Source organism: Ochotona curzoniae, unplaced genomic scaffold, assembly GCF_017591425.1.
Source record: "Ochotona curzoniae isolate NIBS_2020 unplaced genomic scaffold, NIBS_Ocur_1.0 contig_2318, whole genome shotgun sequence".
In the NCBI taxonomy this organism is placed as follows: Eukaryota; Metazoa; Chordata; class Mammalia; order Lagomorpha; family Ochotonidae; genus Ochotona; species Ochotona curzoniae.
This window is the reverse complement of record NW_024465419.1, coordinates 11310128-11333799: the sequence shown is the minus strand read 5'-3', so window position 1 is coordinate 11333799 and position 23672 is coordinate 11310128. Positions and strand designations below refer to the sequence as shown.

The following is a 23672-nucleotide window of genomic DNA, read 5'->3' as shown; positions in this document are numbered from 1 at the left end:
CTTGAACTGGCACCCATAGGGGATGCCAGTGTGGCTGGCAGAGGATTAGTCTGATACATCACCATGTACCAGCCCGCATCTGTGACTTTTGAAAAGTGTTTTGATAGTTATATTTCAGCATAACAGAATTTGTTGTGAACTAATTGTGTTTGTTCCCTCTGAATTAGTATGCTGAATCCCTGAGTCCCAATGTATTTGCAGATGAGTCCTCTGGGAGAGGTGATTGGGTTTCACTGAGGTCCTGTGGCTGAGGGCTCTCATGATGGAGTTGGTATCCCTTTAGGAGGAAGAGATATCCAGGGCTTGCTTCCTGCCATGTGAGGACATGGAGGAAGCTGTGATCTGCAAATCAGGGGGACAGCCGTCCCCGGAACCCACACACACTGCCATGCTGACTCGGATTTCTAGGCTGCAGAACTGGGAGAAATGGACATCTGCTGTTTGGGCAGCTTAGTCCGAGAGTTGTATTATAGCAGGCCCAACCACAAAGACAAGTGTGCTTGTAATTCTGTTTGTTTCATTCATGCTTTTCAGAGCCTTAGTCTAAGCAGGGGGATTCAGTAGAGTCAGCAGCCTTCTAAAGGGGTCCAGAACACAGATGTGCTTTGAAGTCCTAATCTATGGGTCTTCCCATTTTGAGCCTACTCTAATTGTATGACTCTAGAGTAATCAAATCATCTATCCAAAGGTAGGGCTCTCAGTGCCTCACTGCAGTGCTCCCCATGGGCATCCCCACTGGACAAGGAATTTGTAAGCACTGTGGGACACCCAGCAGAAGGGTGGCATTTTGCCTTTCCTGGAAATACTTCAGTCTAGGACTACTTCTTGGAGGTCTGGGGTCTGGGGCCTGGGAGCACTGTGCCCTGACCAGAGCTTCCTCTCTGGGAACCTCTTGTAAATGACAAAGTCAGGCAAGGGACACTGCCTTAAGGTGCCCACAGAAGCAGGTGGAACTATAGACCAGTGGGCAACCTACCCTGTCTCCCACCTCCTGGGCCACACTTCACATGACCTGCTTCATGTAGTGAGTCCATATCACTCAGCATGCGATATCAGGAACAGTTAATTTATTCACATGATTATTTGTTATTTAATATTTCCCAACTGATTACATATGAACTATGGCTACTTCAGTTAATTTTTTTCTCCCATTACGGAGCTTGTGTTCTAGTTGGAGAGTAGGGAAGGAAAACATAACAACAAAATAACACAGGATCTGACAGAATATATGCTGATGATAAATTTGGGGGAAAAATTGAAAGGGAGACAGGAAGTACTTTGGAAGGTAGCCAGGAAGAGTCACATTGAGGAAGTGACATTTGATTAAAGACTTGAGTGAAAAATGGGTGCATGAACAGTACAATATCTGAAGCCGGATGTGTCAGGAACACACGTGGCATGTTTGTAAGACCCCAAATCATCGCTTTGCCTGCACCAGGATCCCATATGGGCACCGGTTCTAATCCTGACGGCCCCACTTCCCATCCAGCTCCCTGCTTGTGGCCTGGGAAAGCAGTCCAGGACGGCTCAAAGCCTTGGGACCATGAGCCCACGTGGGAGATCTGGAAGAGGCTCCTGGCTCCAGATTGGCGCAGCTGTGGCCATTGTGATCACATGGGGAGTGATCCAGCAGATGGAAGATCTTCCTTTCTGTCTCTCCTCCTCTCTGTAGATCTGACTTTCCAATAAAAATAAATAAATCTTTAAAAAAAAAAAGACAAGAGACCTGAAATATTGCAAGGCACACCTTGCTGTTTCTGTTTGGGACTTTGCTGTAAATATGGGAAACAATCAATTCTGCCAATTATTTGCTTTCCTCTATAAATGATTTCTCAAGAGAGAACTGAATCCAGAAATGTTAGTGACCAGTTTTTAGTGAATAAAACAAGTTTAGCCTCTTTAGGAATCATTGCATGGGATCTAATCAACAACCATCATTGCCTTTCTTTAATAAATCTGCATTGATTTTGCCATGTATTGATTTTGCTCTCCATAACCCTTTTACAACAACTGGTTCATAAAAGCAGTTCAGGCCTATCATTTAAACGTCTGTTCTACTGTCACCAGAAAACAGCTGTAGTGGTAAGGAAGAAAGCTATCCACCCACATCTGCTGTGGATCTGACAAGCTTTCCTCCCAAGCCTGCTGAAATGCCTGCATCTGATGGAAGTGTCATGAGAATGCACTCAGCAAATGCAATTGCAAAGTCTCTCCCTATGAGAACTTTGCTTTCTTCATATGAGCACTGAAATTTGCATGTTTACACTTTAGCAACTTCCAAGTGTAAATTTTATTCAGTACCTAAAGGACAACTCTATGTCCTAATTATAATCCTCTGGTTGGAATTTGATCAATTCAATAGCTAAGTTTCTTGCATCTTGTCAGTTGATGGGTGTCAACGTGTTAAAGTAGGAAGAGTTTCTGAAATGTTCGCTGGTTCATATTAGGTTGTGATTCAAGTAAAATGGGGAAGGGGTATGTGAGAGGACATTGGAAAAAATCACAAGTCTATGTTCTACTTAAAATTTAAAATAAAACCATAAGCAGTGCATAGTTTTTATCAGTTGAAAACTAATTCATGTTGTGACATATTTCTTTTTTTAAATTTTAATTTTATTTAAAAAAATGATTACATGGTTGATCAGAGTGGGAAGGATCGAGATGTAGGGAAAATTGGGTGAATTCATTGCTTCCTAATTTGCTATTTCTTGTTGTTCCTGGGGGAAGGGGAGAGACAACAGGGGAAACCGCTCAAGACTTTCCACACGTCTCAGTACCCAGAGATGAGAAACCGCCACCTCATATCAACCCAGAGTCTCAATGTGTGCATATCCTGAGGGTTCTGTCCAAGTGGTCTAGATAGTTCTGAAATGCTGCCGTTTTCACTGATCCAAGGATGATGTCACACTCCTAATGTCCATTGGCTCCATTCACCTAGATTTTTTGCTGTCATTGTTTGTTTGGGGTAGTTGTCCAGTTAGTTCTGTTCTTCTGCTACAGCTCCAAATGTGCTGCCATATTTTCCTTTTACAGCAGGGCTTGTGTCTACTGTTCCATCTTTTTTTTTTTTTTTTTATTAAGTAGGACATGTTGTTACAGGCGAGTCCAAGGATCTGGGCCAGGCATTGCAAGCATCACTGGATCCCCCCTCCCTAAAGCTCCCAAACCCGGCACCCACTTAGCAGGTGGGCCCCTGGACCTAGGACAGGAGACCCAAGCCCCGCTCAGCTCATAAACCCGGTACCCGCCTTGCAGGTAGATCCCATGGCCCAGACCAGGCATCCTGAGCCCCACTGGATCCCCCATCCCTGGGGCTCATAATCCTGACACTCACCTAGTAGGTGAGCCCCAGGACCTGGGCCAGAAGACCCAAGCCCCACTTTATCCCCAACCCATGGGGTTCACGAAACCAACACACACATAGAAGGCAGGCAACAGGATCTGGGCCAAATGACTCAAACCTCACCAGTCCCCCTATTCTTGAGGCTCAGGAACTTTGCTCCCACCACCCAGGTGGGACCCAGGACCTGAACCCTATCAGATTCCCCATCCCTGGGACTCACATACCCGACTCCCACTGGGCCCAGGCTGGCATGACTCATCTCACCTCAGCTTCTGCAATCTGATTGCACAGCCTAGGCTAGTCTAGTCCACCCCCTGTTCCAGCTCCTGTTGGTGGGTGCTGCAGCCTATCCCAGCCTGGCCTGATTACTGTCCCGGTCCTAATGTGAACTGGCTAGTGTTGCAGCCCGATCTGGCTCCTCCTGCCCCCTGCCCTGGTTCTCTGATCTGCCAGAGGCTGTTACAATTGTGACACATGTCACTGATTATGCTTAGAGATCTTTGGTGATGTTACTTCTAAAGTTTCAGATTTCTGGATTTAATGGTTTGGCTATGTTAGTTATTGGTCTCTTTAGCAAAGAAGAGTTGGATTTCAAAAATGTTGATTGAACATAGCCTATGGTAGACCTTTTTTTAAGTCACTGTCCGATACCATCTTTGCAATACAGAATTGTATGTACCCAAATCCATTCATGCCAGAGAACTACCGAGGATATAAGAGGAGGAAATTGCTCAATTGTTTAAAAAAACAAAAACAAAGATAAGTCCAGAGCTGTACAGATTCTCATTTTTTTTTAATTCTATCAACCACAAGATGAGCCAACAAACATCACAACACCTGGTGTAGTGTTTTCAGCAGATGGTCAGCTCTTAATTATTTCCTAGATGAATGAATACATTTGAGGGCTAATTTAGCCAGAGGCAGATGTAAATAGGCTTTCCAAAAAAAAAAAAAAAAGGAAGAATAATAAACCTGCTGCTTTTTCCCCCTCGTAGGTTCTTTCCTTTGTGTTAACATCTTTTGATTCTGACACCTATTTAGTGAATGGCTGAATGTGTATCATCCATTGCATCACATGGAAGAGGCAACTGAAACCCAGTCACATGGCCAAGATCACACTTCAAAGATTTAGTGCATGTCTTGACTCCTAATGTAACATACTTCTCCCTCATCCAGAGCTAGCTGCTCAGTGATGACAGGATCAAAACCCCTGGATTCTGAAATGTGAATCCATCATGAACCAAGGCTCCCAATGTGTTTGTTGTCTATTTTCCTGGCATCTTGTGACTCAAATACTTCTCCTTTCCTGATGGGAACCTCTTAGTCCTGTTCACTCCAATCCCAGGGTCTTTTCCTTCCCACTCTTCTGAGTCTGATACTAGGGATGGACAAGAACTTCAGCTTGAGTTACTTTGCTGCTGACTATTTTCTGACCCTGGGGGCTTTGGTGTTCGAAAGCTGTTTTTTGTCCTATATAATCTGGTCCCATGTGGCTTCTTGGCACCCAGAATTTTAGCAATGGAGTTCATTTCTTACTGGTTGTTGATCTGTGTGGATTTTGGCTTCTCAGTACCTCATCCTCAAATATACTTCCTCAGGATCCCTTCCCTGGAACCCCTCACATCTACACAATGTGGGTCTCCTGGCACAAACCATGGCTCTTCCACCAGTCGGTATCTCGCAGCACAGCCCTGCTTAGAGCTTACGGTTCCCACAGGCTCAGGCAGTCCTCCCCTGACTCGCACATCAGGCCAGTCCTGCGTGGCCCCTTGCTCTCCCCCGGCTAAAACTGGAATATTTAAAGTCATCTACCTGGGCCCTGTGGAGATGTTTTGCGGTTTTCTTTTTCTTTTTTTCTTTCTTCCTCCCTTCCTTTCTTTATTTTAGCATTTAAAAATATTTACTTATTTGAAGGCAGAATGTTAGAGAGAAAGCAGCCAGGACTCAAACCTGTACTGCATCTGCACCCCCACCCCCCTTCCCCGATATCGGAGTTTTAGGCTGAGAGAGAGAAACAGACAGACAGATAGAAATAGATGTGAACACCCTACATATATTTTCATAGTATATTTCCACATTCTGTAAAGTTTCTCAAGTAGATTGCATTGCTCTGTGTGTTTGCATGCCAGCATCAACCATGACAGACCCTGACAGACTGGGCCTGGGAACAGCAGACTGAATAGCAGTGACTGTTCTTATTGCATAAAAACCTCAAGGATTTAGCACAAATTACCCATATTCATCTAGCATTTTGATATTGGATTCCTCAAGGATTTTAAAACGTTCACTTTGGTCTTTAAAATTTTACATCAAAGATAATTCATTTTGGTGGATGAGTTTTTAGGCACCCACTTCTTCCAACCAGGCTGTTTTCCTTGATCTTCCATCCCCCAAATCCTAAATCCTCCTTCCCTCTGCACAGCTTGCAATGGCTATTCCAATTTTGCAAACTCATCTGCATCTTATGGATTCCATCTCCACACCCAAGGAGCCCCAGCAGGCAGGGGAGAAGGAGGAAGCATTGACTCCCTTCCTTCCCTACTCCCCTCAGCCTTTTCTTAAGTCCTGTGCTCACCCTCATTGTCTCTCAGGGCCACCCATGGGAGCTTAAGCTGGAGCTTTACTCTCTGCTCACTGAAGGCCTTGAGACGAGCTCTGCTCTTCCCACTGAAGAAGAGACGAGCTCTTCCCACTAACACATCTAGGATACTTTGGTATCTTCTAGATTTCCCGTCCTAGACTGTGACCTTGGAGGTCCTGAACTTCTGACAACTTTCTTTTATAGCTTTTTCTAGCTACTTGCTTCCTGGGTCTGATCTTCAATTGTATTGTCACAGGAAACGAGTACCCAAGACTTCACTTTCATTTTTAGGTCTTTGATTGCAACTGTCTGCCTTTTCCCACGGGTTTCCTACCCACCTCTTTTCTTCTCAACCTTCTCCACTCTTTCTTTGGTCCTTGATCATTCTGTTTTCTTCCAGTCTTTTCAGGTTTCAAGAACTTTCTTTCTTCCCTATCTGGACATGTTGGGGTTACTCAACATAGCGTCCCACCTTCAATTATACTATCACATATAACAGGAAACCCCAAATCAATCTCTCTTTTCTCTGCCGCTAGATGTAAGGTTAGGCTTTGTGTAGGTGATGTACACTTTAGTTGTATCATTGGCTTGGGCCTGGGATCCCTCTCCATGGTGGAACCTCCAAGGTTGGAGGGCAATGGAGTGAGATGACACAGAGGTTTGCCTGGCAGATTCCCGGTCACAGTCTGACCAGGCAGTATCCACTGGAGAATTTTCAGGGGGTCACAGAGCTTGCTCTACACTGGCTGGAAGGAGTCTATCCTGACAGGAGTTATAGCTTAAAGCTGCATATTGCTGATTTTTCATAGATTCTTCCCATACTTTATCACACTGACAGTCCACATCTCTTTGTCTGGGCTCACCTCCCAAGCTCCCAGTGAAAGTCCCTTCCCACCTGGTTGCTGTTGGAGTTCCAGCTGCTGGTGTAGTTCAGATCGCTGATAGCTGAATGTCGCTGGAGTATCAGTCACTGCAACACCACACTGTTGTGTCCGCTGCCTTCCTGTGTCTGTCAGTCTGCAGGTACCCCTCTGCTGTTGTTCTGTCCCTTCCCATTTCCTAGAATAAGTCCTCTCTGCTTCATCCTGATTAAATGTTTTTCTGTCCGTTTGAATGTGTCCTTACCCTATTCTGCCATATTTATTCTGACAGCCCACATCTCACAAAAAGAGGAGTGAGGGGGGATTTGGAGGGTTCATGAGGCCTTGTCCTCAGTGGTCTTGCTGGTGACCTGTCCCTCTTTTGCAATCACTATATTCTAGAATCTGAGAGCTAAATATATCTATATCACTTTGACTCTTATATGTGTTGTTTCATTTTAATAAAGCAAAAATTGTGGTAAGTCTCAGAATTTACAACTGCAAATACCTAACTCCCTATGCCAATTGAAAGAAAAAAGAGGACTGTAATATATTTTAGGCTAAAAGGGAATATTAAGCACCACTCAATAGGTAAATATCATTACCAAACTATCATCCAGGGGAAAACCAGGCACAATTGGAAAGTAGTACTGAGACCTCTGTCTGTTAAGCTGAAGATTTACAGTAAGTCACCCTGTGCCCTGTGTAACCACCTTCACATGGTCTGGTGAGTTGAGGGCCAGAAGGTTGCCCGGGATCCACCATGGCAAAGGCAAGGGAAGTGTGCATTCTAGGTCCAGAGTCCCTTGGAAAGAGGCGATGGAGAGTCCAGGGGGTCCATAAGTGGTACTGTAGGCCAAAGTGAGACTGAAACATCGAGGGATGCCCACCTCCACCACCTGACCTGAACTGAGCTGAGAAGCCAGCCTAGCAGCAACTCCATGGGTACAACTGGAAGCTGGCAATGTACTGGTTAGTTAGCTTTTCTTGAAAAACAAAATAGTCCTGTTCATGGTCTTCACCATGTTTTCCAATTCCTAGGGCATACATACTCCTGTCATGATGGTTTTCAGGCTGTCACAGAGTTGAGAACACATGCTATTATCTGGCGTGAGCCAGCTTTAGCACATCATTGTCAGTGGGGACAGCAGAGACCTTGGCCTCCCCAGTGAAGGCAAGGGGATCCTGAGCAACAAAGGGATCCAGATGCGGTTCTGACACTCTCTTTCCCTGCCGCTGTAATGTTACGTAAGTCGGTTAATGCTGAGTTGAACTGAGAGCTAATTTAGGGGCCCACCTACTTATGGATAAAGCCTGAGCTCATTTGCATACAAGCTGAGTGATCTGTTTCTGCCTGATTTTCCAAGTTCATCTCTTATTATTGTTTGACATGTTCATTTTCTTTTCTTGGAGTAATATTCAATCCACTGTCCCTTCTCCACAGCTTGTCTAAATACTGTCAAGAGTCAACTCAAGCACCAAAAAGACATCTCTGAATTCTTAAGAATTGAAGTCTCATTTGGATCTGGTGCAATGGCTCTGTGGCTAAATCCTCACCTTGCACTCACTGGGATCCCACTTGGGTGCAGGTTTATGTCCTGGCTGCTCTACTTCCCATCCAGCTCCCTGCTTGTTGCCTGGGAAAGTAGTCGAGGAAGGCCCAAAATGTTGGGACCCTGTACCTGCATGGGAGACCTGGAAGAAGCTCCTGGCTCCTGGCTTCAGATTGGCTCAGCTCTGGCTGTTGCAATCACATGAGGAGTGAACCGGCAGATGAAGATCTTTCTCCTCTCTGTAAATCTGCCTTTCCAATTTTATATATATATATATATATATATATATATATATATATATATATATATATATAATTGACAGCCCAAATACATATATATTTGAAAGAATTGAAGTTTATTCGATATGACTTCAGAATAACAGCATTTTCTCTTTTTTTATTTAATCAATTACATATTGCATTATGTGACACAGTTTTATAGGCACTGGGATTCACCCCCCCAGCATTTCCTTTTTTTAATTCTTTATTTTTCATTATACAGCTCCTTAGGTTGAGGGATTTTTCCTTCCACCCTTCCCTACTGCCTCCCCCAATAACATATTCTATGTCTGTGTGGCCCTGTATGGTAGCCATTAGTACACATGGCTTTTGAGCACTTGAACCGTGGTTAACATGCTTTAAGGACCCAGGTTTTAGATTCTAATTCATTTAAATCCAATCACCACGTGTAGTTAACAGGAATTATATGGGCAGTGCAGCTCTAAAATGAGATTGTGTTGCTCCAACTGCATTTCCGTTTTCTAATACGTCTGCTGTTTTCTTTACCTATTTCTTCCACCAGATGGCACCCTCACTGAGGGAACGGAATTGGTTTGAGCTGATCTCTAACTCTGGAGGCTCTGCTGCTGGAGTGGCACTTCACCCCTGGACCACCAACACTTCTGAGAAGACTGACATACTTCTGTTTGCTCCATCTCCACCTAGACTAACATGTAAGGGTCTGCTGACATCATGACATGAGTTAACCATCTACCCATTTCTAGCCTGGTAGTATTTAAAAAATTAATATGTACTTATTTGAAAGTGGATGCAGGGTCCTAAAGCTTTGGGCTATCCTTCACTGCTTTACCAGGCCCTTAACAGAGAGCTGGATTGGAAATAGAGCAGGTAGGATGCAAACTGGCACCCATGTGGGATGCCGACATTTGCAAGTGGAGGATTAGCCAGTTGAGCCACCACAGTGACACCCCACAACTGCATCTTTTATAAATGATTATATATTTAATCTTCCTTATTCTGATCATGCAGTAAATTACATTGATCAATTTCAAGTATAAATTTGTCTTGTGTACTTTGAATGAGCCTCATTAGGATGTGATATAGCCTGTAGCTAGATTTGATTGCTTAATGTCTTATTTCTGATTCTGACACCTACCTTGTTGGTAAGACAGACTGTCCTCTGATTTTCTTTGTTATGGTGTTATTGCGCATTTTTCTTGAAGACCTTATAAAAAGCATTTGGAGTAGAATTCCTGAGCTCTCTCACCCTTTAGGTGGGATAATTCTGAGGCATGAGGTTCCTGAACTTCATCTGTGGACTCCAGCTCCAGTGACTCCAAGTAGAAACATGGTTACAGCCAGCACTGTTTTTCAAGGTCTTTTCTTCCAGATTTCATGTTCCCACTTCCCTCACAATATGTCTTGGAATCACCTTGTATCCCAAGCTTTCTCTTGGGATCTACATCTGGGGGACTCTCAAAGACAGGACATTAGGCTCCCCATTCCTGGCTATTTTAGTAACCCAGTGCCTTCAAATAGGTAAGTTTTGCATTTGTCCCAACTTTTCTAGTTGCTCTTGGTATAAGAGTTGGTGGACATTTTCTAGTTCATCACAGGTAAAAGCAAAAATCTAGTTCTGATGGATGTATCATAACAAATGAAACATGTTATAATCTGGTGTGTGTGTGTGTGGGTCTTCCTTAATAACTGCATTCAGTTTTTAATATATGTAAGATATGTCTTAAAATACCCCTAACTGAAATGCTTGCATTCCACCCTGTTTTCTTTTTCTTCCTTTAAAAAAAGATTTATTGATTTATATTGGAAAGGCAGATTCATAGAAGGAGGAACAGAAAGACCTTCTGTTTATTGGCCCATTCCCCAAATGGCCACAATGGCTGGAGCTGAGCCAAACTGAATCCAGGAACCAGGAGCCTCCTCTGGGTCTTCCATTCCAAATGCCACAAACAGAGATGGGTGGGAAGTGGAGCAGCTAGGACATGAACTGGTGCCCACCTGGGATCCTGGCGCTTGCAAGCGGAGGATTAAGCCAATGAGCCATGTGCGAAGCCCTCAGGATATTCTAGGTCTCTTCTTCCAGCTACCTACAAGCCTCATTTGCATGGGACCTTACCCAGGCTACTCACAGAGTCCAGGTTTATCCTTCTGGAATCCTCATTTCCTCCAATTCTCCTCATTCTCTTTGAAACAGGAGAGACTCTGAATGGTGCACTACATGACCACTGTGACAGCACAAACTCTGTTCTGGGTTAGAAACAATTTGTACTGTGCCAAGAGAAAGAAAGAAAGGATGGGAGAAGGGAAGGAAAGAGAGAGGGAGGGAGTAAAGAAGGAAGGAGAGAGATAGAAAATGGATAAATAGATTTTGGTTTTTAGCAACTATTGTACCTTGAACTGCTCGCTTGTGACTTTTATATCCTGAATTTGAATCTGATAGCATTTTGTTTGAGTTGTTCCTAATAGTATAAAACTTTTGTAACAGCTTTACTTAAAGGGCCATATCCCTCTTTATAGAAGAGTTTTCATTCAGTTCTGAAACTAAAGTTATCATGTTAAGAAGCAGAACATTGCTATTTTTTCTCCTCATCTGTGTTTGTTCCTTCTGGAGCAACTACTCACCCGTCAAGGAGATGGTGTGGAGCAGGTCAGCAGCCCCAAGTGGGACATCCGGATCAGAACCAGTTTTGGCGGATGTGCATGCAGGCAGGGTGTTGGAAGTTGAGCAGAGTACAGAGACAGGGTGACAGGGATCTGGCACTGCTGTCTGATCCCAAGCAGAGTGGGACTTACATTCCTGAGGCAGCCCTGTGCCTGGTGTCAGAGGTCAGGAGGTGTAAAGAGGGCATGAACATGTGAGGGCAACCTTGCAGGGAAGGGCAGTTGGGGCCTGAGAAGATGGAAAGGTTACCTGTGTACTTGGCCTGCGTATAAAACCTGGAAGGGTGTTCAAAAAGGATCCCGAGGATAATAAGAGCAACGTTTTCATTGTTAGAGAAGAGAGTTGCAAACATGGAAAGGCAGAAAAGAGATGAACTCTCTGGTTGGTTTGGTATTAGAGATATTATTGTAAATTCATATTATGGGTAGATTTAGGAATAATATCAAGTGGGTGAAGGCGCATGCATTTATGTGCGAACACCTGTATACTCTTACTTCTGTCACCTGGGAGGGCTTGAGGGTATCCACCCCAGGAGCAACGAGTGTATCTAGCATTAGCATCTCTATTTCTAACCATTTGTCACTAAATACAGCCAGGGCTCTCTAGAGACATGGCCAATTCCAGGGCTGGGGCAGACAAAGCACATGATGTATTTCAGATATGTCTTGGTGCCAAGACATATCTAGACATATCTTGGTGCCAGTCATGGGTTAAAGTTCAATGAATAAATGGAACCATGTACCAATAATTACATAAATAAATAAATAAGTCAAAAAATTGATGAGGAACAAGATGCCTGTTTGGTTTCAAAGTATCTCTCTATGAAATGTCTACTAATTATGGAGAAACCTGGCAGACATTAGCTTAATCAAGTGATATAAGTTAATATCACCAATAATAACCAACCACCAAATTGTAATGGAATGAAGAGAGATCCTAATGGTATGAAGCGGGAAGAACCCACTATCACTGTGTGATATTCTTGATGGAAATGATGCATTACATCCAACACAGAGGCACAATCACTCCCTTCTTCCCTCTCCAATTCCTTTTATATACATATTGGGAAATTTGTCTTCATCCTTGATTTACTTTGATGTTCTAAAACTTTCCAATTCCAGAATCTAGTCTTAAGAATGTTTGAGAAGTCTCCAAATAGGCATGATAACTATGAAGATTGCTTACAGAATGTGATTTAAAGAATTGGCTGAAGTGAAAACTCATTCATGAAAGAAATGTTCAGTTGCTTATTCTCTCAGAAGTAAGACAGATGACAATAGTATCGTCTTCGTGCAAAAGAAATTGCCAAGAGCCGTAATAGGAGGAGGTTAGTAGTCACCCAATATAAATGTAAATTTTCATGAAACATATTAACATAATTTTCAACGTAAATGGCCATAAATATGCCATTGTGTTTTATCTTCTGCACTGTCTGAATCAAGTTCTCAAGCTGCCTAGGATCTTTTTGGGGGAAATTATGCACCTCTTCCTTTTAAAAAAGAGATTTATTTATTTTTATTGGAAAGGCATATTTACAGAGAAAAAGAAAGACAAAGAGAAAGATCTTCCATCTGCTGATTCACTCCCCAAGTGGCTGCAATGGCTGGAGTTGAGATGATCCAAAGCCATGAGTCAGGTGCTTGTTCTGGATCTCCTATGTAGGTACAAAGTCCCAAGGTCTTGGGCCATCCTCCGCTGCTTTCCCAGGCCACAAGCAGAGAGCTAGAAGGCAAGTGAATAGAGATGAATAATATATACCCAAAACTAGAGGAATATTGGGAGACAGCCATGAAATAACATTAGGGCATATCGGGTGCTCAACTCTTTTCTAAAGCTTGTTAGTAACATGTCAATACAACAACCTGGTGAGTTAGCTACAATATCATTTTCTTCATTTTGTATTTTTTAGTTTCTTGTGAGCAGGACACCAACCATTTGTTCTGGGCTATCATTTCAAGATATGCATGGAGCAAATGGCCTTCAGAGTAGTTATCTGTTTTTGGAGCAAAGGGCAGTTTTCCTAAGCTGTATCAACTGGCCCTTTTTGTATCACCCTGTGGAAACTGGGCTCAGGGAAATGGTTCAAACTGTGCTGATAAACTGGCTACTGTGGTTGTTGTTGGTCATAGACCATTCTTTGTCTCTGATCCAACACTTTCATATCATCTATCAGCATTCATGGGATGGTGACTGACTAACTTGCTGTTTGCAAATTGGGTAATAACTCAGGCCCTTTGAAGTTCTGGAGGCTCACAAATGAGGAAATGAAAATGAAAAAGATTCCAGACTTTTTCAAAGTCACTCTGCCAGTAAGCAGTAGAAGTTGGATCCAAACCCTCATAATCTGGGGATGAGTTCAGCTTCAGGGATGTATTTAGTGCCTTTGGGCATCTGTTCAGGCATGGATTTATGTTTGGGAACTATGAAGGTAGAAGTTTGTGCAGAGATGATAAAGTGAGGGTAGAATGTGTGGATTTCTTTTTTTTTTTCTAGGAGCTTGGCTACTTTGAAATGGAGAGAGGTTGTGTGATGGAGAGGGACTTAGGGCAAGATCATTTTAAAAAAAATTTTTTTTATTTTGACAATCTTTACATAGTTAATTAGGGTAAGAAGGTTCAAGAGCTACAGGAAAGTGGATAATACTAGTATGCTTTTCATATTGTCTCCTTCATGTTTAAAGGGGGGTATTAAGGGAGAAGGCCCACCCAATTTCCCACCCTCCCCAGGTCCCGGATGTAGGGCATGCTCTGAGGTTCTTGCTCAAGTGGTTTTGATATTGCAACAGTCATGAATCGCTGCCAATCTTGCCACTCCAAGCACTATGAGGTTTTTGAAAACTCCACTGATTGACATAGTTCATCATAGCTGAGATGGTTGGTTGACCTGTTCTGTCTTCTGTCTTGTCTTGGTTAGGGTTCCGAGTCCAGCATTTAGATTAGGAAGATCTCCAAAGAAACTTCTTGTATGTGCTAGCAAGTACAGGGCCTGGCACCGTCCAATGCCCCAATCAGCTGGTAGTTGCAATTGCTGGGTTGGTTCTGTTTTCACTCCCAACTTCCACTGGAACCAATGGGTGTTGTAGTCCAGCCTGGTTCTGCCCAGCACATACTTGGCCCTCACATAAACCAGTGGGAGCTGCAGCCTAGTTGGAGCGACCCACAATAACCCCTACCAGGCCCGCCCCCTACCCTGGTTTGCCAGTATGTGCAGCAATAATCCAGTCTGTCCCACATCCCATTCCACCCCAGCTGCTATCTTGGTTTTATGTCCTCCCGTGGAAGTGGTAACCCAAGAGGGATGAGCCCACTATTCCCTTCCAGGCCTCTCCCACTCCCAGATTCCAGCTGATGCTGTAGCTAAACCCAAACAACCCTCGCCCACTTTAATTTTGTTTGCACCAGTAGGAATAATCAGCCCAGCTCGGCTTTTCCCTGATCTAGTCCACATGAGGCGCACAGGTGTGGTATCTCTGCCTAGTCTGGTCTGCCCCCATCCCAGCCTATGCTTTCCTGCAGGAGTAGCTGTCCAGCAAAGGAACCCTCTCTTATTCCCCTGCCAGCTCTGCCCACTTCCTTTCTTGTTCTCAGGCTGGTTGGGTGCTGCGGTCCCTTCCGGTACAGGCAACCTCACCTTGGCATTCTGTATTGTGCACTAGTCTTTGTTGCGACCGACCCTGGCTCGAGCCACACTGGTGCCTGGATTTGCCAGTGGATGACGTGGACAGATTCAACCTGGTCTTGCCCCTACGTCTGCCAATTGTATGCCAGTGGGTAGCTTTCCATGGCCTTTTCTGGGCTGTTTCCTATCATGTTTCTTGTGCTTACCTGCTGGGTCTGTGTCCTGCCAGAGGAGTTGCCCAGGCTCCTCCATCAGAACCTCTCCCAATGCCAGGTTTCACGCTTACCAGTGGGTCCATGAGCCAACCCTACTCAGTCCACCTCCTGTCATAGCAGGAACTGTGGCTTTTCCTGAACTGGCCTTTCACCCAATCTGGTTCTTGCTGTTGGATGTTCCAGCCCAGCCATGGTTTGTCCATACCCACATATGGCTCACACATGGCTGAGTAGGGGTTTGAGACCTAGGGCAAGATCATTTTTAAATGAATTTTAAGTTTAAGACTGACCTTAACAAAAATGCTGTTGGGGGGAGACTGACAGTAAGGAAAAGGGAGTTTTCTACTGAGAAAGGAGATTAAGAGCGAATGATGGGTAAAGTACTGATACATGTGTAGACCCTTCTGTACAAGTCCTTGCTAAGAGGAATGATGCACGCGTTGTGGGTGGGCACTCCAGGAGAACAATGCAGATTAGAAACAGGTGAAGGCAAAAATAGGAGGTGCTGTTGTTTGCAGGCCACTGATTCCTGCGCCTGGCACAGTGCTGTGCCCATAGTAGAGGATTAGTACAGGGAAGTGAATTAGTGAGCAGGGAGAAGGATTCTTGGGTTGCACTCAGGTGTCAGTGAAGATGGGAGACTAACTCTGCAGAGACCAAATTCTGACAGGTGGAATCGGAGGATGCGGTGGGGGCAGGGAGCCACTACGTGGTCAGGGCTCACTCTAGTAGGTGACAGATGATAGGTCATTCTGTCCTAGGAGTGGGCACAATCAAAACATGGGCTGTTGGGGTGAGGAAGGAAGGGCTCAGCCTGGCAGCTCTACTTTGACCACTAGGGATGGTGAGAGGCGAGAGCCGGACCACACTTTGATTCTAATCACACTGCAGAGCAAAGAAGAATTGTTTAAGTCATTATAATATAATCTGAGAATCAATTCACCCAAATGACCTCATTGCAAATGGGGTCAACTTTTATTTTTAATCTATTCATGGAATTGAGGTACAGGTTTCCAAGGAAATGAGACAAACAGATAGAGGTCAAGAAAGAGGCTGAAAAAAAAATAGTTCATGACAAGCTATGGGGCATTCCACTTTGAAAGAAATGAATTCATGGCTAGCCAGAAAACCATCATAATAGTTGCAGGAAGGGAATAGTCACGAGAGAAAGATTTAAGTAACTTTCCATTATTTGGTGATGTTTTTAATTTGGCTACGGCCAACACCACCAGGGGAGGAAGAAAGCCAACCTATAATTCTAAAACCAAATTAAAATAGCTCTTGAGGCATCTGAAGATTTTGATCTTGGAGAGTAATTGGTTTCTGTTTCAGCTCTCCAGAGTCAGCAGAGTAAAAAAAAAAAAAAAAAATCAGCGGCTGCAACAAAGCATAGCCTGCCAAGCTGTCGGTCTTGGTTTCCAACCTCCTGTATCTAAAGTGAATAGTTAAATGTGCCTCCCCCACTCCCACTCCCCACCATGCACTTGGCAGATGCTCAAAGGTATCAGTAGCTCATGGACCTGATGTTCAGGAGAGGACCCGGTGTGATAGGCCATCTGCAGAGAGCTGTTTATAGGACACTAGTGTGTGTCGCTTAACTCTCACCTAATTGATCTTGATGTTTTTGGATTCCACTATTTATTTCAACATTAAATCCTAAACTTTTCAAACCAGACCACTGGACCTGTGAGCCAGTGGTTTCCTATTACTCACCTGCCACTGCTTGGGAAAGCCATCTGAGGAGCTGTAATGAGATCACTGGGGCAACCCCTTTTCAATGCTAATTACTCTGGTATGCTCTGTATTGCCTTGTTATTTTTAACTAACATTATTATTTTTTTCTTCCTAAGGCGACTTAGGTCCACTCAATTTCCCTGACTGTCAAAAACACAAATTGCGATTTAATTCCACCACCCCCCCCGCTTATTTCCTGGGAAGCTGTAACCCTTTCGTCCAGCTCTATTTTCTCTTTTTGTTTTCTTACCGAGCAGGGATTAAATATGATCGCAGTGACATGACATTGCAAGAGCAGACTGGACACAGTTTCCAGTGATTCAATCTTTGCAGGTGAAGGTTGCTGGGAGGAGTGGCTTCTACTCCAGCAGGACTCTAATGGCATCTTAAATTACCCTGCTGCTCTGTCTTGGCCCTTCTTTAATCTGTTTCAATCCAGTGATCATGGTGATCCTGGGGAGGCATCAGTGGATCCTGTCCATCACTTTGGTTTGGAGATGATCCTCCACAAAGTTGATGAGTCCCCGGATTCATGCATTCATTCATGATATTTGGAGGTGGAGGAGGTCATGGGGCTGGCGACCCTCTGATGGTTACTAGTGCTTTCCTGCAAAGAGAGAGAGCTAAACTAACACGGAAGCTATGCTTTACTGTGTGATGCGCTGTGCTATTCTATGATGCAATAGGAAAGCCCTCACCATGTGCCAAGTTGCTGCTGCCACCGTGCCATCCTCCAGAGCTGTAAGAGAAAGATTTGCTTTCTCTACTGGTGTCCCGCCTGCTTCTACTTCAATTCAATAACCCACAAGGTCCTTGGTGGTCTGTCTTCTCCATCCCCCTTACTTCATTCTCTATTGCTCTTTCCTCTTCCATACACTTTTACTGTGACTCTACTGCTGTTCCTTGGCTACGAGGCATGTTCCTGTCCCAAGGTGTTTCCCTTGCTGCTGCTCCTGAGGATTCTTCCCTCAAGGGTCTGTATGATTTGTTCTCTCCTATCTTAAAGTGTGTACACAGTGGAGTCTTTCCTGTTCATTCTTTCTTCAATTTTAAGCAAACTGCTCTCAACCCTGGTCTGCAACTCTCACACCCTTCCTTCCCTGCGCAACTTCTCTCCATACCACATGCCACCATGAGTCTTACTATGTGGATGACTTTTTGTTTTTAGATTTATTTTAAAAAATATTTATTTTTATTGAAAGGGGAGAGTTATACACAGAGGTGAGACAAAGGAGATCTTCCACCCTTTAGTTCACTCTCCAAATAGCTTCAATGACTGATGCTGGGCTAGTCTGAAGCCAGGAGCCAGGAAATTTTGCCAGGTCTCCCACGTGGGTGCAGGGGCCCAAGGACTTGAGCTGTCTTCCAGTGCTTTCTCAGGCCATAAGCAAGGAGCTGGATGGGAAGCAGAGTAGCTAGGACAGAAACTGGTGCCCATATGGATGACAGCACAACAGGTGGAGGTCTAGTATACTGTGCCACAGTGCTGGCTCCTATCTTTTTGTTTTTAAATGTCTGCTTTCTACCTTCCTCACGAATCTAACCTTCAAGAAGACAAGAGTTCTTCTTTAAAATTAATTTATTTGAATGACAGAGAGAGAGAAAGAGAAAGAGAAAGAAATCTTCCAGTTGGGGCCATGCTGAACCCAGGAGTTGGAACTTTATCTAGGTCTCTCATGTGGGTGAGAGGGGCCCATGTACTTGGGTCATCTGCTGCTGCTGCTTTCCAAGAACATTGGTAGGGAGCTAGATCAGAAGCAGAGCAGCCAGAAGTCCAGGCAGCGCCCATAAGGGGTGCTGGCCTTGCAAGCAGTGGCTTAACCCCTTGCACCGCAGCACTGACCCCAAGAACTATTTTTTTTGTTGTTTTTGCTGTGTCTCTACTATGGAGCAGAGTGCCTTGAATGAATCAACACATTTGCTTCCCATTCAAGGCTGTTTTAGGAAGTCAGTTGTCATGGTTTAAACAGGATTTGGGTCCCTAACTAAGGTCTCATGTTAACACTAAATGGATTGATGACTGGTTGACAGAAGGAGGAGGCTTCATTCAGTTATGGTGCTTGAAGGTGAGGTCCTTGAGAGGTGGCTGGATTAAGGTTAGGAGAGTCCTATATCTGAATCATGATAATGTTATGATGCCATATAGACATAGATGTCACTTAAGAAATGAAAAAGCAAATAAAAAACCACCTGAGTCAATGAAGAAATTAATAAGAAAAACACCTTCTTTAAGGAATGAAAATAAAAACAAAAAAAATCAAAACCTGTGAGATAGAGCAAAAACAGTATCAAAAGCTTACATTGAGCTTACATTTTGCATTAAGATTGCCTTATATCAGAAGGAACAAATGATATTTGTCCTTTTGGGACTGAATAATTTCACTGAGCATAACAGTCTCTAGTTGGGACTATTTGGTTGCAAATGGTAGAACTTCATTCTTTCTAATAACTGAGTAGTGTATTACAGAGTAGATATATCATAGTTTCCTTATCCACTCCTCTCTTGATGGGCATCTGGGCTGTTTTTGTCTTTGCTAGTGTTGATTGTGCAGCGATAAATATAGGGTTGCAGGTAACTTTCTCATATGCATATTCCATTTCCTTACGATATATTCTCAGAAGTGGGATAGCTGGATCATACAAAGATCCATTTTCAATTCTCTTAACACTCTCCATACTGACTGCCATAGTGGTTGTACTAGTCTGCAATCCCAGCAGCAGTGAGGGAGAGTACCTTTCTGCCCCATCCACACCAGCAGGTTTTGTTAGTAGAGCCCTTAATGTAGGCCAGTCTCACTGTAGTTAGGTGAAACATCAATGTGGTTTTCAAGCCTCTTTTAAGAAGAGATTTATTTATTTTGAGTGGAGATTCATATTAACAGAGAGAAGGAGAGACAAAGATATTCCGTCTGCTAATTTATTCTCCAAGTGGCTGTGACAGCCGGAGCTGTGGCTGCAGCGCTGGGCCTGCTTCTTTTCTTGTTAAATTTACCCAGCCTCAGATACTTCATTATAGCAAAGAAAATAGACTGACTCTTCATTCTGCCCTAGCTCCTGGGCATCACTAGAGTAGCCTTCTGTTCTGTCTCTAGGGATTTATTTATTCTGGAAATTGCCTATAAATGGACTTAGTTGATTTGTACTCTTTAAACAAATCTGGAGTTTTCAACTGGCATGAAGTTTTGAGGTTCAGCAGCAGGTATCAGCGCTTCCTTCCTTTAGAGACCAGTTTGTGCATCCACTCAGGTATTTGGGTTATATCCACCAGGTGGCTCTCGTGAGCAATGCTGCCGCTGCGAACACAGGTATGCCAGGACCAATTTGAGTCTCCCTTTAAAGCTGTTTTGGGTGTGTATGCCTGGGAGCCAGATTACTGCATATATTATTTGTTTCACTTTTTGACTTAGTCTTCTTCTTTTTTTCTCTCTTATCCCTCCTCCTGGTGATTCTACATCACATAACCCTGCTTGGCAGGTGTGGAGGCTGGAGAGCCTGCAGCCGACGAGTAGGGTCAGGAAGGAGGCAAGGCTGGAACAAGCCCATAGAAATCATTTCTGTCCCTGCCATACTCAGGTGTGACTAGTCTCAAGTTTTAGGAAAAGAGACTGTTTTGCCTGTTGATACTGCATCACAGAAATTTCTAGCTGTAAGAGATCTTGCAAATTTTTCGATTTGATGAATTCTCACACTTTTCTCAGGCCCCCTTGGGGGAAGCCATCTACACCGTTGCGCTGACTCAACCACATCAGCTCTGATTTCAATCTGTTTTATGCCTTGGGTTTCTGCATAAGATTTCACATAAAGAGAAGAGGTTGATGCTTTAAAGATCTATCCTCTGTTCCTCTCTCTTCCCCTCTCCTCCTCTCTTCTCTCCCTTCTTCTCCCCTCCCTTCTCCTCTGTCTCTGGTATTGTTTTCCCTGGACCTTCCTTGAATGTGGGGCCTTTTATCCACTTAGTGAGTGCAACATTCTTAGTCCCCTGTTCTAAGGAAAGATAATTTATAGAAAATGAAGGGCGAAGAAGGAGCCATTCTTGGATTCTCTGTGTCAGGAGTCTAGGGTTTTGAAAGGACAATTCCTGGGTGATTTAGAGACTTGGAAGAAGAGGAAGGATAAAGAACTCTCAGGGCTGAGTATACCCTTGCTGGGTTGAGATTTCCACAGGAAGTATGGGGGCCGGAGTGGGGGCTGCATTCTGGTCTGGATATGGCTGCAGTCTCCTTTGGCATAAGTGTGAACTGGAGCTGGACGCACCAAGCCGGGCTAGATGCCAGCACCATATGGTGCTCTGAAGAACCTGGGTAAATGTAGGATGGACTAGGCTGGATCTCTGCCCCTACTGAGCTATGTGTGAGCAGTGTCTGGGTATGGACAAGCCTTGGCTGGGCTAAAACATTTAACATCAAGAACTGGGATGGATTGAAGGCCAGCAATGAGGACTGATCTATGGAACCACCAATATGTGCAAGATCTGGCATAGGGAGAGGTTCTGATGGAGGATCTTGGGAAACTCCTTTGTCAGGACACAGTCCCTACAGGTGAGTACAAAAAGCATGATAGAGAGCAGCCCAGACCAGGCCAGAGGAAGATACTCACCAGGCATAGGTTGGAGGCAGACCAGGCTGAACCTGTTCACATCACCCACTGGTGAAACCGAGCACCAGAATAGTGTGGTCAGGCTGGGTTCTGCCACGACACAAACCAGTGTACATTATGGAATGCCAAGGTGGGGTGAGTTGTACCAGTGTGGTTGTAGCGCCCAAATAACACATGTGAGAACCAGGGAGAGGAGGAGCAGACCCGGCAGGGGGAAAGTGTACTCCCCTGCTGGACAACCACTCCCACTGGAAAGCATGAGTAGGGATGGGGGCAGACCAGACCAGGCAGGGCTACAACATCTGTTGACCTCAGGTGAGCTAGATCAGCAAAGGGCCAGGTTGGACTGACTGTTTTGACTGGCGCAAGTAAAAATTAGAGTGGGTGAGGGTTGGTTGGACTTTGCCGCAGCATCAGCTGGCAGAGGCTGGCACTGGGAGCTTAATCTGTCAAACTCCAGAACCACCTGGAGAGTGCATGATTCAGAAGTTGGAGTAGCCTAATAGGGAGATAGTGGGCACCTCCCTTGTGGGTAACCACTCCCACTGGAGAGCAGGAAAACCAGGACAGGGACAGGGGTGACTAGACAGAACAGCACCCGCCAGTATGTGTGTGGACTGGATAGTAGGGTTGGTTAGGTTGAACCAGGCTTCAATGCCCATTGACATGTATGAGAGCTAAATGGGATGTGGTACAGACTGAACAAGTCTGTGGTACATACTGGTAAGCATGGGAACCAAGGTAGGGGACAGGCTGGAGGGGGTTATGGGGAGTCGCCCCAACTAGGCTGCAGCTCCCACTGGTTAGCGTGAGGTCTGAGTATGAAGTGGACAGGATCAGGCTGGACTGCAACACCCATCGGTTTGTGTGGAAGACAGGGCTGGAAACAGAACTAACCCAGCAATTGCAATGAGCAGCATATGCATAAGCTGATTGGGGCAACAGACTGTGCCAGATCCTGTACTGGCAAATTCACACAAGAATCAGGTTTGGGATCACCTCAGACGAAGTTTCTTTGGAGATCCCTCCAACTGAATTGCTGATCTCAGAACCCCAACTATGAAGGGACTATGTCAGCCAGTAGATCCTGAATAGATTTCATTGTGATTGGAACAGCGAGATTGGCAGCAATTCAGAACTGTTGAACTATAGAAACTGCTTAAGCAGGACCCTCGGAGTGTGTCTCACATTGGGGACCTAGTGTAAGAGGGAGGCTGGGTGAGGCTTTTCCCTTTGTTTCTTCCCTGACCCCAGATACAGGGAAAAAATGATATTAGTGTAAAAACAATGGTATTACCCACTTTCCTGCAGTCCTTGACCCTTTGTACCCTAAGTAACTAAGTAATATAAAAAAAATTAAGTAAAATGAAAAAAAAAACATTTTTCAAGTGGCAAAAAAAAAAAAAAAAGAACTCTCAGGGCTGAAGGAGAGGGAATACAGAGAGGGAAGGAAGAGGGAAGGAGGGGGGTCAGAGCTCTGGCAGGGGTGCGGAGTAGGGATGCAGGGGGCCAGCAGGCTCCTTCTGTCCCCAACACCTCATGCTTTCTTCACCCCTAGAGTGATTCAAGTGTTGAGTGCCTTCATATTTTATTTTGTTTTCTGCTAAGGCGATTAGCTGAATATCTGGTATGCCAAATGAACAAAATATGAGGGCCTTTGAATGAAAGTAAACAAGGCTTAAGCAAATCAAATAATCTACAAGAAACCCAGATGGTAATTAAAAGGATGAATCCTGGTGTTTCTAAATGACAAACAGGCCTCTGCATCTTAATTATTAATTGCTAAATTAAATGTAACAGCCTCATATGTTCTCACATTGTTCTGACTTATTCATCATCAGTGTACTTGAGGGAAATGGAAGACATAAATTAACTACGTATACATTTCTGTACTCGGGAGCAGGTGTGAGAACAGGATGCATGTCACTAGAACAAGGGTACCAGGTTGCTCCTGATAGAATGCTACAGGCTAGGGTAGTGTTGATCCGTCTAAGAAATGGTGTCCTTGCCTGGAAGCCTAGAGCTGAGACACGTGCCCTTTTATGGAGCACAGTTTATGGGGGACTGGTTGGAAAGATAGTTAGGTGGGTCAATGAGGCTGGCTCCTGGTGGGTCTGGCACAGGAGTGAGGTTGTGAAGGCTGCACCTTCTGGTGGCCAATCATTTCCTGTAGATCCAATCATTTCCTGTAGTTCTTTTTTTTTTTTTCTCCCCAAGAAGAGTGATACCAAAATCCTCTGAATGGATTGGTAA

The 23672-nt window shown here is 44.4% G+C and overlaps 1 long non-coding RNA gene across 1 annotated transcript in view; it reads left to right on the top strand.

Annotated features, from left to right (window-relative positions):
* The first annotated feature begins 9190 nt into the window (after positions 1–9190).
* Positions 9191–23672, top strand: part of LOC121151302 — a 62557-nt gene continuing 48075 nt past the window's right edge. Inside the window, exon 1 of the long non-coding RNA XR_005883148.1 lies at positions 9191–9289. This is a non-coding gene — a long non-coding RNA (uncharacterized LOC121151302). The remainder of the gene's footprint in view (positions 9290–23672) is intronic.